The following is a 13,847-nucleotide window of genomic DNA, read 5'->3' as shown; positions in this document are numbered from 1 at the left end:
TTTTAGCATCAAGGATAGGGACACAGGGAAGTAGTTCAATGGCTATTCATTATCATGATTCTCGTATTTTTCATTTTTTTTTCAGATGAAAGCATTAAACCTTACCTCTAGTCTAAACACACTAAAGTAGAAAGAGAGAGTGAACTATATACCTTGTGTACACAAGAACTTCCCCCCAAGATAAATCAAACAATGTCCTCATTGTCATAAAGGGAAGTTAGTGGGGAAAAGGATTGAAATTGAGTCATGTGCACTATTCTGATCATATCTTTTGATGTATAATTGGTAATGTAGTGATTTTAATTGCATTGGAAAGTAGACTTGAAGAGATTTCGACGATAGGTCACACGCAAAAATCCGTTAAGTAACGCAAAAGTTATGGCTTGTCGAACTTGAACAGTTTTGCTGAAACGTATGCGCACCCGGTCTGACCGGGCATGGGTGCCCGATAGGGCACGAAGGATATTAAAAGGTTTAACGAATTCAGCTCTTCTTTGGCTCAAAATATGCACAAAAAAAACTCTTACAAGCTCAAGTTACACTCTCCTTACCTCTCTAAAAGCCAAAGACAAACAAAAAAATAAAAAAAAAATAGAAAAGACTACAATAAAAACAATAAAATACGGGTTGCCTCCCGCAAAGCGCTAGTTTATCAAGGTCTTTAGCTTGACCTTCGTTATAAGCTCAACCTGGGTCACCACACAAAGAAGGAACTCCGCGATGTTGCCCATAAAAATATCTGCCTCAATGTGACTCCTTCACTTTATATTTGACATGCTTTGTATCCGAACTTACCTTCATGTAGCTAAACACATCATTGGGTGGAATTTTGTCATCGTTTATCACAAAATTTCTACCAAATACACACTTATCAACCAAAGGGTTAGTAGTATCAATTCTTAAACAAGTACCACCATCAAATATAAAATTATGTTCATTAAAGAGCTTAAACATGACTTGTTTATCCTGGGCCCTAATGGTCACTTGTCCTTTAGGAACATCTATTAGAGCTTGACTTGTGGCAAGAAATGGACAACCGAAAATAATCAGGATCTTATGGTCTTCTTTCATGTCCATAACAACAAAATCAACAAGAAAAACAAGTTCACCAACCTTGACTAAAACATCCTCAACCACACCCTTAGGGAGTCTAGAAGTCCTATCAGCTATTTGAAGAGAAATAGGGGAAGTTTTAAGTTTTTGCAAACCCAATTTTTCATATAATGAATAAGGCATTAATTTAACACTAGCACCTAAATCACACAAAACCATGTCGAAATTTTTTTCATTTATCATACAGGGAATAGTGAAACTACCAGGATCATGCAGCTTAGGTGGTAGGCTATCACATAAAAGAGTAGAGCCTTTCTCATTTACTACTTCCTTATCCTCATGTTGATCTTTAATATTCTTCACAAAATTTGCAAATTGAGGCATTTGAATTAAAATATCGGAAAAAGGAATAGAAGTGTGTACCTTCGTAAGAGCTTCGCAGTATTTCCCAAAATGTCTATCGAGCACGGCTTTTGATAACCTTTGTGGGAAGGGCATCGGTTCCTCATAGGCCAATGGAGAAACATGTTTGGGACTTTTTACATCCTGACCTTGTTAATCTTTTCTTGACTCCACACTGCACACTTTCTCATCTATTTTCCTCGGAAATAATTCATCTCTTCTCAAGAAACTGCATTGCATTGTTCTTTTTGAACTTTTGCTTGATCATGAAGTGTTGATAAATGACTCACTTGTTGTGAAAGTTGAGAAAGGTGGGTTTCTATCCTCTTATTTTGAGCCATAAGCAATTGAATTGAGCTTTCAAAGTGTTCATTTTGCTTTGCTTGTAGCTCAAATTGCTTTGTCATAAGCTCTTGCTGTCGAAGAAGGGTGGTAGTGAAAGTCTCCATATTGGAATCGAGTTTGTATTTTGAAGTTTGCGGTGGTAGTTGTTGATACATGGGTTGCTGATTAAAAGATGCCCTTGCTTGAAAATTAGGTGGTGGTGGCGGCGAATACAATTGAACTTGAGCATCATACGGCCTTTTAGGTTCTGTAGTATAGAAGGCATTTGCTTGCTCGATTGACATTTCGTCAGAGGGAGGTTGACATTGTGGTGCAATATGGCCTTGAATACCACATAATTGACATGTTTCGAATGAAGTGGAAGGGGGTCCAGCTTGGATTTTATCAAACTTGCTTGTTAATGGTTGTACAGAACTTGTCAAGAGAGTTAAAGCATCAACATAAAATTTTCCTCTAGTCTTCATAGTATTTCTGCCCCCTGGATGATAATTGTCATTGGCTGCCATCTTCTCAATAAGCTCCTTGGCTTCAGTTGGGTACTTAGTCATGAGAGAACCCCCGGACCCAGCATCAATGTATATGCGAAACTCATTGGTCAGACCATTGTAGAATGTTTGGATCAACATCTACTCTAGGATATCGTGATGAGGGCATTGTCTCTGTAAGCGCTTGAATCTTCTCCATGCCTCATATAAAGACTCATCATCAGATTGACGAAAGGTAGCTAGCTTGTTCCTTAACTTTGCTGTCTTCTCTTGCCCTAAAAATCTTACTAAGAAAGCCTTGACAAGCTTATCCCATGTATCAAAGGAACCTATACCTTCGTCTTGTAACCATACTTTTTCTCTATTCTGTAATGAAAAAGGGAACAAACGAAGTCTGATAGCATCGTCCGTAGCACCGTCGAGCTTTATGGTATCACACAAATGAGTCATTAGAGATGAACTGTATGAATTGAGGTTTTAATTCAAAGCTCTGAGCGGTAATCGGTGGTCTGACAATGCTGGATAGGAGCCTGGTTGCTGTATCAGGAATCCCGTACTCCGACAACCACCACCCGGATTTGCAACCCAACCTCAAAAATGGAATAAAAAAACTCAACAACCATACAACTAATAGGCGTGTCGCGTACCTAACAAAAATAATCTAACTATTCCTCCTAACTATGTAGTCGGGCAAGTAAGGTCGAATCCCAAGAGACTAAGGTTCACCTAAATTATCTAAACTCAAATAGATACTAAGAAAGAATCAAATAAATGGTGGAATAAACTAAGAGCTAATGTATGAAAAACTAGAATTAATCAAAAGAATCTAATGAATCAATAAGCTAAAACATCCAAGATCAAGTATCACCACAATTACGATCGATGCAATTATGTATCTACCCCTCAATACAATTCCAATTAACATGGGGAAAAGTAAACCCTAATCAATACCAAGGACCTCTCTCGAGTATCAATGGCTTCTCTAACCACAATCAAGCCTATTCTCATGAAATCATGCAAATTAGAGACATTAAACACTTTACTTCACATCCCAATTATCAATTCAACTACTCTCGTGATGAATTTCAAACCCCAAATTAAATTACTCAATTCTGTTAAATACCAACTCTCGTTGTGATTGAAACTATGGAATAATAGCAATACTAATTATCTCTAATCTAGTATTGGCATAATAACAATCAATTTAGCATAAACAATTGCAATAATTATTAGAGAATTTAAAGAATTAATTAATGCATCAATCATAATTGGGCTACCTTAGATCTTGGAATAAGAAAACTACTCATACATATTGAAAGAAGCAATAACAATAATAATCAAGGAAAACATATTTGAAAACAAAAATAATTTAAAGAGAAAGGAATAGAGATGAATACCAATGATGCTTCAATTGAAATTACTCAAATTGTTAATCAACAATACCCAAATCTAACCTAGGAATTAAATTGCTAAAAAGTATTAAACTAGGGTTCTAGAGAGAGAAATAAAACTTAAGGAAAATAATTAATGTTCTAATGATGATTATAAGGGATATTTCTACCCTTAACAAGATAAAATTGCGAAAATATTAAAATCGGATTCCGCAAGCCTTTGCCCGGTCCAACCGGGCAAGCACCGCCCGATCGGGCACAAGGGTGGTTCCCGATCGGGCGCGCAACTATGCTTCTCCAAATTGATTGCTGCCTTCTTGTTTCAACGCTAGGCTTCTACTCCTCTGTGCCCGGTCCCACCAGGCGGACCATGCCCGATCGGGCACGTAGGAGCTGCAACAATTACTCTGTATTAAAATCATCTTTCATTGCCCTGTTAGACCGGGCAAGCTAGGGTCAACAGGGCATAGGGGAAACCTTCTTCTTCACACACCAACCTTTTCTATAATCATCCAAAACACGTTCGATTCATCCAAGAAACTCCGTATTCCTATTAAAACTTATAAAAACACACCGAACACAATAGGGAAGAGATTGTTAGCGAGAAATGGCTTTAAAGAGCCTAAAACCATGCAAGAATGTGATGTAATATCGGGATAAATCTATGTATAAAACATGTATATCAACAACTCAAACTCCCAATACCCAATACCCACTTGCATTCCAAACCTAAAACCAAAGAGGAAACTGCCCAAGAAACAACCAACACAACAATCAACACCAATACCACAATCAAAATCAAGCGACTCAAACGAGTCAAGAGCGAGCATCTCAACCCGATTCTACTTAAACCCAAATTCTTCAACAACTTCAAGCCATGAATCAACAAATTCAAGAGGTTAAGGCTTATAGTAATATGGTTTATTCACAACTAGCTCAATTGGCCAAAAGAGTTCCTTTCAACTCACCTTCTATTCTACCCGGATAATCACAAAGCAACCCTTCCAACATTATGAAACCCGACTCTTGCAAGGTAATCACATTGAGATCGGGCACATCCTATGAGGGTCCTAAGGAGGGGGATTGCAAGGAAAAGAAGGACGGAGAAGAGAGGGTGAGTGAAGATAAAGAAGTTGATGAAGAGAAGGTTGATGAGAAAGATAGAAGTATGGAGAAAATTAAATCTAAGGATGTGGTGAAATCCTCAACTTCTAGTGAGGCTAGAAATCTTGATGGACCAGTTCCTTTTCCCGGTCGACTTGCGGAGAGAAAATTGAATAACAAATTTGCAAAGTTCTTAAGTGTGATGAAGAACTTGCACATAAACCTCCCTTTCATTGAAGTTGTAACACAAATGCCTTCATACTCCAAGTTCTTGAAAGACATTCTCACCTACAAGATGAAGCTTAATGATGAACTTATCACTCTCCCCCATCAAGTAAGTGCACTTGTTCAACATAAGATGGCCAAGAAGCAAAAGGATCCAGGAAGCTTTACTTTGCCAGTTAAGATTGGGAACATGGAAGCTAGGGGTGCCTTAGCCGATCTTGGAGCAAGTGTTAGTTTGATCCATCTGTCCATTGCTCAAAAGCTTAATATTGAGATGATCCCCACAAGGAAAACCATTCAATTGGTCAACCGTTCGGTGAAACTACCTTGTGGTGAGCTTGAAGATGTCCCTATTCAAGTTAGGCATATCTATGTGCCTTGGGATTTTGTAGTGATGGATATGGAGGAAGATGTGGATACTCCTTTGATTTTGGGCCGTGAAGCTCTTAAGACCTTGGGGGCGGTAATCAATTGTAAGAACAACACTATTACATGTGAGGTAGCCGATGAAAAAATTGTTTTTGAATTCTCTAAGCTACTCAAGACCCCCATGGTTGAGAAGTGCTATAGGGTAGATGTTGTGAATGAAGAATTAAATCGATTGGGAAGGGTTGTGATGATCCCTCAGGATCCAATGGTTGAAGCTCTTACATGCGAATAAGAGTACCACTCTCAAGAAGCAAGGGAGTTTGTCATGGCCATTGAAGAAGCCAAAATGGAGAAAGAGGATGATCCTAAGGATGATGAGCTCGAATTAGTTGAGGAAAAATTGGAGGAGAGTTCCAAGTCTCCTCCCAAGGTAGAACTCAAACCCCTTCCCCTTTCTTTGAAATATGCTTATCTTGGAAATGAAGGGGAATACCCTATTATTGTCAATGCTACCCTTGATGGGCTTGAGTTGGAAAAATCGCTTCTTGTTTTGAGAAAATATAGAAATGTGATAGGGTATAACATTGATGATATCAAGGATATTAGCCCTTCTTTGTGCATGCGTCGTATTCACCTTGAGGATGATCAATCCACCTCTATTGAGCCTCAAAGGAGATTGAACCCCAACCTCCAAGAGGTTGTCAAGAAAGAAATTTTGAAATTGCGTGAAGCGGGCATAATCTATGCTATCTCTGATAGAAAGTGGGTTAGCCCTGTTCACGTGGTTCCAAAGAAGGGTGGAATGACCATTGTCAAAGGAGAAGGAGGAGAGGAAATCTCCACCCGGACGGTGACCGGGTGGAGGATGTGCATTGATTATAGGAAGTTGAACAAAAACACTAAGAAAGATCATTTTCTTCTCCCTTTCATGGACCAAATGTTGGAGAGACTCTCCCATCATGCTTTCTTTTGCTTCTTGGATGGATATTCTGTATTTTTCCAAGTCCCTATCCATCCAAGTAATCAAGAGAAAACTACCTTTACATGTCAATATGGGACATTTGCACACCGGAGAAGGCCATTTGAGTTATGCAATGCTCCCTCAACTTTCCAGCGATGCATGACTTCCATATTTTTTTGAAATGCTTGAAAATAAGATTGAGGTTTTTATGGATGATTTTAGTGTTGGTGGCTCGTCTTTTGACACATGTCGCTATAACCTTGAAAAAGTTTTGAAAAGGTGTCAAGACACGAGTTTGGTGTTGAATTGGGAGAAATGCCATTTTATGGTCGAGGAAGGTATTGTCCTAGGCCATAAAGTATCAAAAAAGGGCATTAAAGTTGACTCGGCTAAGGTTTCGGTGATTGCTAAGTTGCCCCCTCCTACTTCCGTTACGAGAGTAAGAGCTTTTTTAGGGCATGCCGGTTTTTACCGGAGGTTTATCAAGAATTTTTCATCAATCACCAAACCTTTGACCAAATTACTCAAGAAAGATGTTGTGTTCAATTTTGATGAGGCTTGTCTTGAGGCATTCCAAAAACTCAAGGAAGCCCTCATTTCTCCTCCTGTTGTGCAAGCTCCGGATTGGAGCTTGCCTTTTGAGCTAATGTGCGATGCAAGTGATTTTGCAGTTGGTGCAGTTCTTGGGCAGAAGAAAGAAGGAAGATCTCATGTCATCTACTATGCAAGTAGAACGCTTGATGAGGCTCAAAAGAACTACACAACAACGGAAAAGGAAATGCTTGCGGTTGTGTTTGCTATGGACAAGTTTCTGTCTTACCTCATATGTTCAAAGGTGATTGTATACACGGACCACATAGCGGTCCGCTACCTTATGACCAAAAATGAAGCAAAACCGTGTCTCATCCGTTTCGTTCTTTCGCTCGAACATTTCGACATGGAAATGAGGGATAAAAAGGGAGCGGAGAATTATGTAGCGGATCATTTGTCTAGAATTCCTTTGAGAATAAGGAGGATGTGCCAATCAATGAGGAGGTAGGATTTAAGACCCTCATGGCTATGGCTTCAACGTCTAGCCCTTGGTACTCGGACATAGCAAACTATCTCGCCTGTGGAGTTGTTCCTCCGGAGTCCTCCTCTCAACAAAAGAAGAGGTTTTTCAAGGAAGTGAGGAGATATTTTTGGAATGACCCTTACATGTTCAAGCAATGTGGAGATGGCCTTTTTCGGAAATGTGTCCCGGACCATGAGATCGAAGGAGTTCTCGAGCATTGCCACTCATTGTCGTGTGGAGGGCATGGAGGAGTCGAAAATACCGTGGCAAAGATCTCTCAATCTCTTCTTTGGTGGCCAACAATGCACAAGGATTCCCACAAGTTCGTTTCAAGATGTGACAAATGCCAAAGAAGTGGTGGCATAACCAAAAGGGATGAAATGCCTCAACAAAACATTTTGGAAGTGGAGCCATTCGATGTTTGGGGTGTTGACTTCATGGGTCCTTTTGTCTCTTCGTGTGGAAATCTATTTATCTTGGTGGCGGTGGACTATATGACTAAGTGGATTGAACTTATACCCTCCCCCACCAACGACCACAAAGTTGTGCTCAAGCTTCCCAAAAAGGTCATATTTCCACAATTTGGGGTTCCTAGAGTTCTAATCAGCGATGGCGGTTCTCATTTTGCCAAGAAACAATTCGAAGCTCTTCTCAACAGATATGGGGTTCATCAAAAGGTTGGTCTACCTTACCACCCCCAAACTCAAGGGCAAGTGGAGGTGTCCAATAGAGAGATCAAAAACCTTCTTGAAAAAATGGTGAACATGTCTAGAAAAGATTGGTCTCTCAAGCTCGATGACACGCTTTGGGCCCTAAGGACGGCATACAAGACTCCCATTGGCACCACCCCCTACCGGTTGGTCTATGTTGTCATTTGCTGGTTGAGTTGGAATATAAGGCTTGGTGGGCGATCAAGGAGCTTAACATGGACATGTCCTTGGCGGGTGAGAAGAGATTGCTTAAGCTAAATGAACTTGTGGAGCTTCGATATGATGCCTACGAGAACTCGAGGCTCTACAAGGAGAGGACTAAGAAATGGCACGACCGACATATAAGGAACAAGAGCTTCAAGGTTTGAGACAAGGTGTTGTTATTCAACTATAGGGTTAGATTGTTTCGCGGAAAGCTAACATCCATGTGGTCGGGGCCTTTCACAATTTTGAGGACCACTCCTTATGGGTCTGTTAAGATGGAGGCGTAAGGGAACAAGTTCATGGTCAACGACCATGGTTTGAAGCTCTACCATTTCAATGATCAAGTTGGCATAATTGAGTGCATGAGGCTCGATCCATCGAATCCTAAGCCACCCTTTTGATGATGATGTATTATGGTCAAGCTAATGACCTCATAAAGAAGCACTTCTCGGGAGGCAACCCGAGTTCTCAACACTTTTGGTTTTGTGTTTCTTTTATTAAACCAATCTTGGATGATTTTTCTTTAGAATCTTATTATGTGTGTTTTGCTCTTCTAATAGGTACATGAATCTTTGGGGATTTGGTCTACTAAGTTAAGTTTGGGGAAGTTAAGGAGAAAGGAAGAAATGAAAGTAGAGATGCCCAGGAGACGGCCTGGAGAGGGCGCTCCATCAATGCCCGCGAGCGCGGCCCTAAGACCAGCAGGCGCAGACAGAGGGACCTCAGAATTCAAAGACAAATATGAGATGCCTTGGAGATGCCTAGGAGAGGGCGCGGGGTATCCTGCCACAGGCGCGGCCTTTTTAGCCGATGACACGGACAGTCAAATCCGCGGGAGTGGAACTTCGACCCGCGGGTGCGGCCAGGTGCTCATCAAAAATTTCAGAAAGCTGGAGATGCCTGGGAGCGGGCGTGGCAACTAGACCCGCAAGCGCGGACAAGAAAACTCGCGGACGCGAACTGCGAATTTTCAGCCTTTTTTCAGCAAAACCAAAACACAAATATCCCCAAATTCTGAAATTTTCGCCCCTTTCTCCCTCTAAAACTAACTCCTCTTCAAACCCTAACTCATACTACATCAAATCCTCACCCCAAATCCTTAAACTCCATCAAATTCCATCACTTTCCTTTAAATTTTCTCAACAAAAATCTGAAATTTCACCCTTAAAAACCCCCAATTTCGGTGTTCCTCTTTGGGTTGGATTTGCTTTCACCATTGAAGAGTTCTTAGAGGTGGGCTTGATTTCTTCTTCAAAGGCTAGTAGGAGTAATTGTCGGTACCCATTGTTTGTATAAATTTCTCCCTTACTCCAATTTTCCTTTGAATTTGAAATATGTTTTTGATTGAGAAAATTTTGTGCTTGTGATTTTTCATGTTGGATTTCTTGATGGTTGCATGTCTATATTGTACTCATTCACCATCTTAATCATTAATAATTGTTTAGTTGTTTCTTGACATAGATTGTTTGGTTGTGAGTTGTATTTGGTGGTCCTTGGAGGTGTGTTCTTTGTGGTGGTTGTTTGATTTTGGAGAATTGTTGTGGTGCATTGTTGTTGTGATTTGTTGAGCAGTATATCTTGGTGATTGTATCTTTGTGTGGGTAATCATAGTCTTCGGTACAAAAAAGAGGAAGGGCGGGAAGGAACCACAAGGTTCATCATCCGCAAACCACAATCAAAATGACCAACTTATCCCACCACCTCTACCACCCATAAAATTTCACAACAAAAATCACAAACCTATATTCGACAACCTTCAAAATAGAAAATTGAGACCAACCAAGCACTACCACCAACCCACCACCACCAAGCTCGGCATCGACGAGGATTGTTGGTTCTTGTTCAACAGCCTCGGGCTAGGCTCTTTTGTGACAAATGCCTACCGAACCTATAAAGAGCCAACCCTTGAGTTTCTTGCCTCATTCAAATGTCATGCCGCAGGGGATAAGGACCTCTCCTTCTCCTTTCAACTCTTTAACAAAAAAGAAACCCTCACCCTCCGCCAATTTAACCAATTGTTGGACCTAAACCCGGACGCTGAGGGTCCGTGCCATCTTGGGGGATGACAACCAACCTACGTACCCCTATTGGCAGGGTCCCTCGGACCCCAATGTGCCACGGCATGAGTTCCCCGATGAGTCCGGTCACTATGACTATCGGGTTTTGGGTGGGAGTGATTATAGGGGTGACCCCAACTACTCCTACGTTGATCCATCTCACCCCTCACCTCTGGTCCAACTCGAGCCATATGACCAGTTATCCGCATCCCAACTTGACCTCTTCAAAGGTCATTATAGGTGGCCCCCCGGCTACATCAGAAGTTGGAACCCCTAAGGCCCCCCCTCGGGTTTCTCCTATGACAGTTGGAGTGCGGATGACGATGGTGCCAGCCCTAGTGGCCACGAGTTTCCCCCTCGTTCTATTTGTTCCCTCCCTTTGTTGTCCCTCCCTTTTATTCCCATATTCATGTGAAGCATCGGGGACGATGCTTCAATCTAGTGTGGGGGGTGTTTGAGTCAAAAGGGAGTGTTAGGGAATGCTTTGGGTAAGTGTGGGGGAAGGCACCTATGACTCAAGGGAACGTTTAGGGGATTTGGGTTTGGGTGTTGTTGGTTAGCTTGAGGTAGCGTTGTTGTTGGTTGTCTATGATGATTGTTTCTATGATGATTATGATGATGATGGTGTGTTTGGGTAGTAGGTCATGCCAAAATATTTGAGTTCATGGATTTTTCTCTCTCTCGTACTACATTTTTCTCTCTTTAGTGTTTGTTTTGTTTCTCTCTTCTCTCACTTGTAGCTCAGAAGGAATTTTGTAGCAACATATGGTGAAATGGTAAACGACATGGTTGCTTTATTCTTTTCTTCAAGAGACATGGGTGAGATCTTTCTCTTACTCTCTCTTTTCTTTCTTGTGTTGTATTTAGTTTAGGATTTAGTCTAGGAAGGAGTTAAATGGTTCGAGGATGTTTGCATCGGTTCTAAGGAACCTGGGATCGTTGGTTTTGTTACCGAATGATCACTTGTATGTCTATTGGGATTTATTTGGATCTTTATGCCTCATATGTTAACCTTCTTTATTTCTTCCTGCTTTTATTTCATTTTCTTTCGTGTGACAAGCATAATTATGGCATGATGATATGGTTGTGTTTTGGAACTTGCTTGCTATATTTTGACTCTATATCCATGATGATGCGCCCTAGAATGCTCGTCTTTTCTTAACTTTTTGATGAGATGCGCATTTTGAGATTGTTTTTGGTTGAATTAGACAAGCCTTAGCTAAGGTAGCAAGGGTAAGAACTTGTGAGGGCGTTTGAACCCCTAGTTCATGGGATGTGGTAAGATTGAGTTGCTCCCTGTAGTGGATTTGAAGCCCTCTAGTTGGTATTTGCTTACTTTTCTCGTCCCTTGTTAGGTTCAATTTGTTCAAGCCTGCATTAATTTGTTGAGTGGCATTTTAGGATCCTCAACTATGCGTGTCTTAATCCTTGTGTTGATTGCTAGCTCCCGAGATCGTGACCTAGCACTTTTAGGAGAGGAAAAGGGCACCATTTCTCATTTTTGTTTATGTTCTCTTTTATTTAGTTACAAATTTTGATTTTCCATTTTGCATCAACCTTCTTGCCAACCACTTTCATCCTAATGTTTCCCATTCTTGTCTCAACCGCATTACAAGCCTAATGACCTATGTTTTACCAACCCTGCTAGTTAGTGAAGCATTTGGCATGTGAGGGTAATGTAATGAGCGTTGTGATCATGAGCGTGAATTAAATGGAGAGTTGGTTTGGAATGAAGATTTGAAATGTAAGCTTGAATATGAGCATGCGAGAAAAGCTTAAGAAGAGTGATGCAAATGCAAATGCAAATTCACAAAAAAAAAAAAAAAAATATGAATGTGTATATACCTTTGTATATATTTGAATAAGGTTGGTAATGTATTGAAATAGAAATGATGGATGTTCGTTTGAGTCGTGGTCGTTTCTGGAGTTTTGTCTATGAGAGTTGGCCATTCTCTAGCTTCATTTAGGACTTGCCACCACTATTTCAAATGTTCTCCCTACCTCTACCTTGAGCCGAGTCATTACAACCCTAGTGAAGACCCTTAGACCTTAGGGGTGCGTGGTCAATAACCGGTGGAGGGAGATGGTTTTCAACCCTATGGAGAGAGCATGCATAGTTAAGATGTCGGGATGATCTTTTACCTCCTCAAAATGAATCTTTTTCCGGTTCCTTCGTGGAATCATGAGGAGCACCTAGAGGGACGATTTGAAACTAGTGGGAAGAACGCGAGCCGTTTTAGAGGGGACTAGGGCGGAGAATGACTCACTGGTTCTCTATGCTTAGCTTAGGCTTGACTCCTGCATCCATTAGCATCTTGAAGCGTGCATGCATCATGTAATTGAGAAAGGCTAGTATTCTTTCACGTTTGTTTATCATGATTGAGTCCGAATGAAGCATTTGTCCACCTTGAAATTTGATGTTGCTTTTCTAAGCCTTGCCATGTTTTGTTTGTCTTTGTAGTGTTGTTATGTCCTTCTTTTCTTTGTTTTGCTTGAGGACAAGCAAGAAGCAAGTGTGGGGGATTTTAATGAGTGGCATTTATGCCACCGTTTCACCCTCTTTCATTAGAGAATTCCCCCGATTTGCTACTTGTTTATGCCACTTCTTAGCACTTTTAATTCTATTTTAGTTACTTTAGCTCCCTCTCGTGTTTTCCCTTCACTTTTATCTTTTCTTCAACTTTTTACCTTTTATTTGTGTGTTTTGATACCTCCTAGCACTCATTGGGGAATTATGGATTGCTGGATGGAGTGGAGATGCTAAGGAAGCTTGCCAAGGAAGTGGAGATGCCAAAAGAGAAAGGGCGCGCTGATACGCAAGGCCGCGGGCGCGGACATGGAGGTCCTGAGCCAACGAGAGTTTCTAGAGATGGCTGGGAGATGGCGAGCCGCGGGCACGACCTTTACCCCCGCAGGCGCGGCAGTTTGGGTCTGGCGTACTTCATTCCAAGCTTGGAGAGGGTGTGGCAGCCTGATGGGAGAGCCTTCTCCCTTGCCCATTTTTTCTTGTTTTAAGAGAAGACTATAAATAGTCTTAGGCTTGAATGTTTAGGAAAACTATTCCATTGGCATGAAAAAAATACATTGTAGAGAGAGAAAATGCATGTCTTTTAGAGAGAGAAAACACTTAGTCTTCAAGATTCAATCTTTGTAATCAAATATTCATGCTTTCTTCTAGATTGTTGCAACAACATTGATGATTGGGTAATCCTTCAACATCTATAATAGTAACCTTTTCTCTTGTTTCTCTAGTACATAGTTTTATTGTTCTTATTGATATTTTCTTCATACATTTCTATGCTTTATTAGTTTCATTGATTTCTCCTTTATTTAGAATCATGCTAGGTTGTGTTAGTATTGAATATATGTTTAGTTGTCATGGCTATTTTCCTTTCTCTACCTTAGATTTTTAGCTAGGGAAGGGGGTGAAAATCATGTTTATTTGAGTTCCTATTGATTATTGATTGGATTCTACCTTGAGTTGATG

The 13,847-nt window shown here is 40.8% G+C and overlaps 1 pseudogene; it reads left to right on the top strand.

The window, feature by feature from the left end:
* LOC110708183 overlaps nt 1–7,374 on the top strand; it is a 74,997-nt pseudogene extending 67,623 nt beyond the window's left edge.
* The last annotated feature ends 6,473 nt before the right edge of the window (nt 7,375–13,847 follow it).

This window comes from Chenopodium quinoa, unplaced genomic scaffold (assembly GCF_001683475.1).
Source record: "Chenopodium quinoa cultivar QQ74 unplaced genomic scaffold, ASM168347v1, whole genome shotgun sequence".
NCBI classification, from domain to species: domain Eukaryota; kingdom Viridiplantae; phylum Streptophyta; class Magnoliopsida; order Caryophyllales; family Amaranthaceae; genus Chenopodium; species Chenopodium quinoa.
Note: the sequence above shows the minus strand (reverse complement) of the source record. Positions and strands in the feature narration are given on the sequence as shown.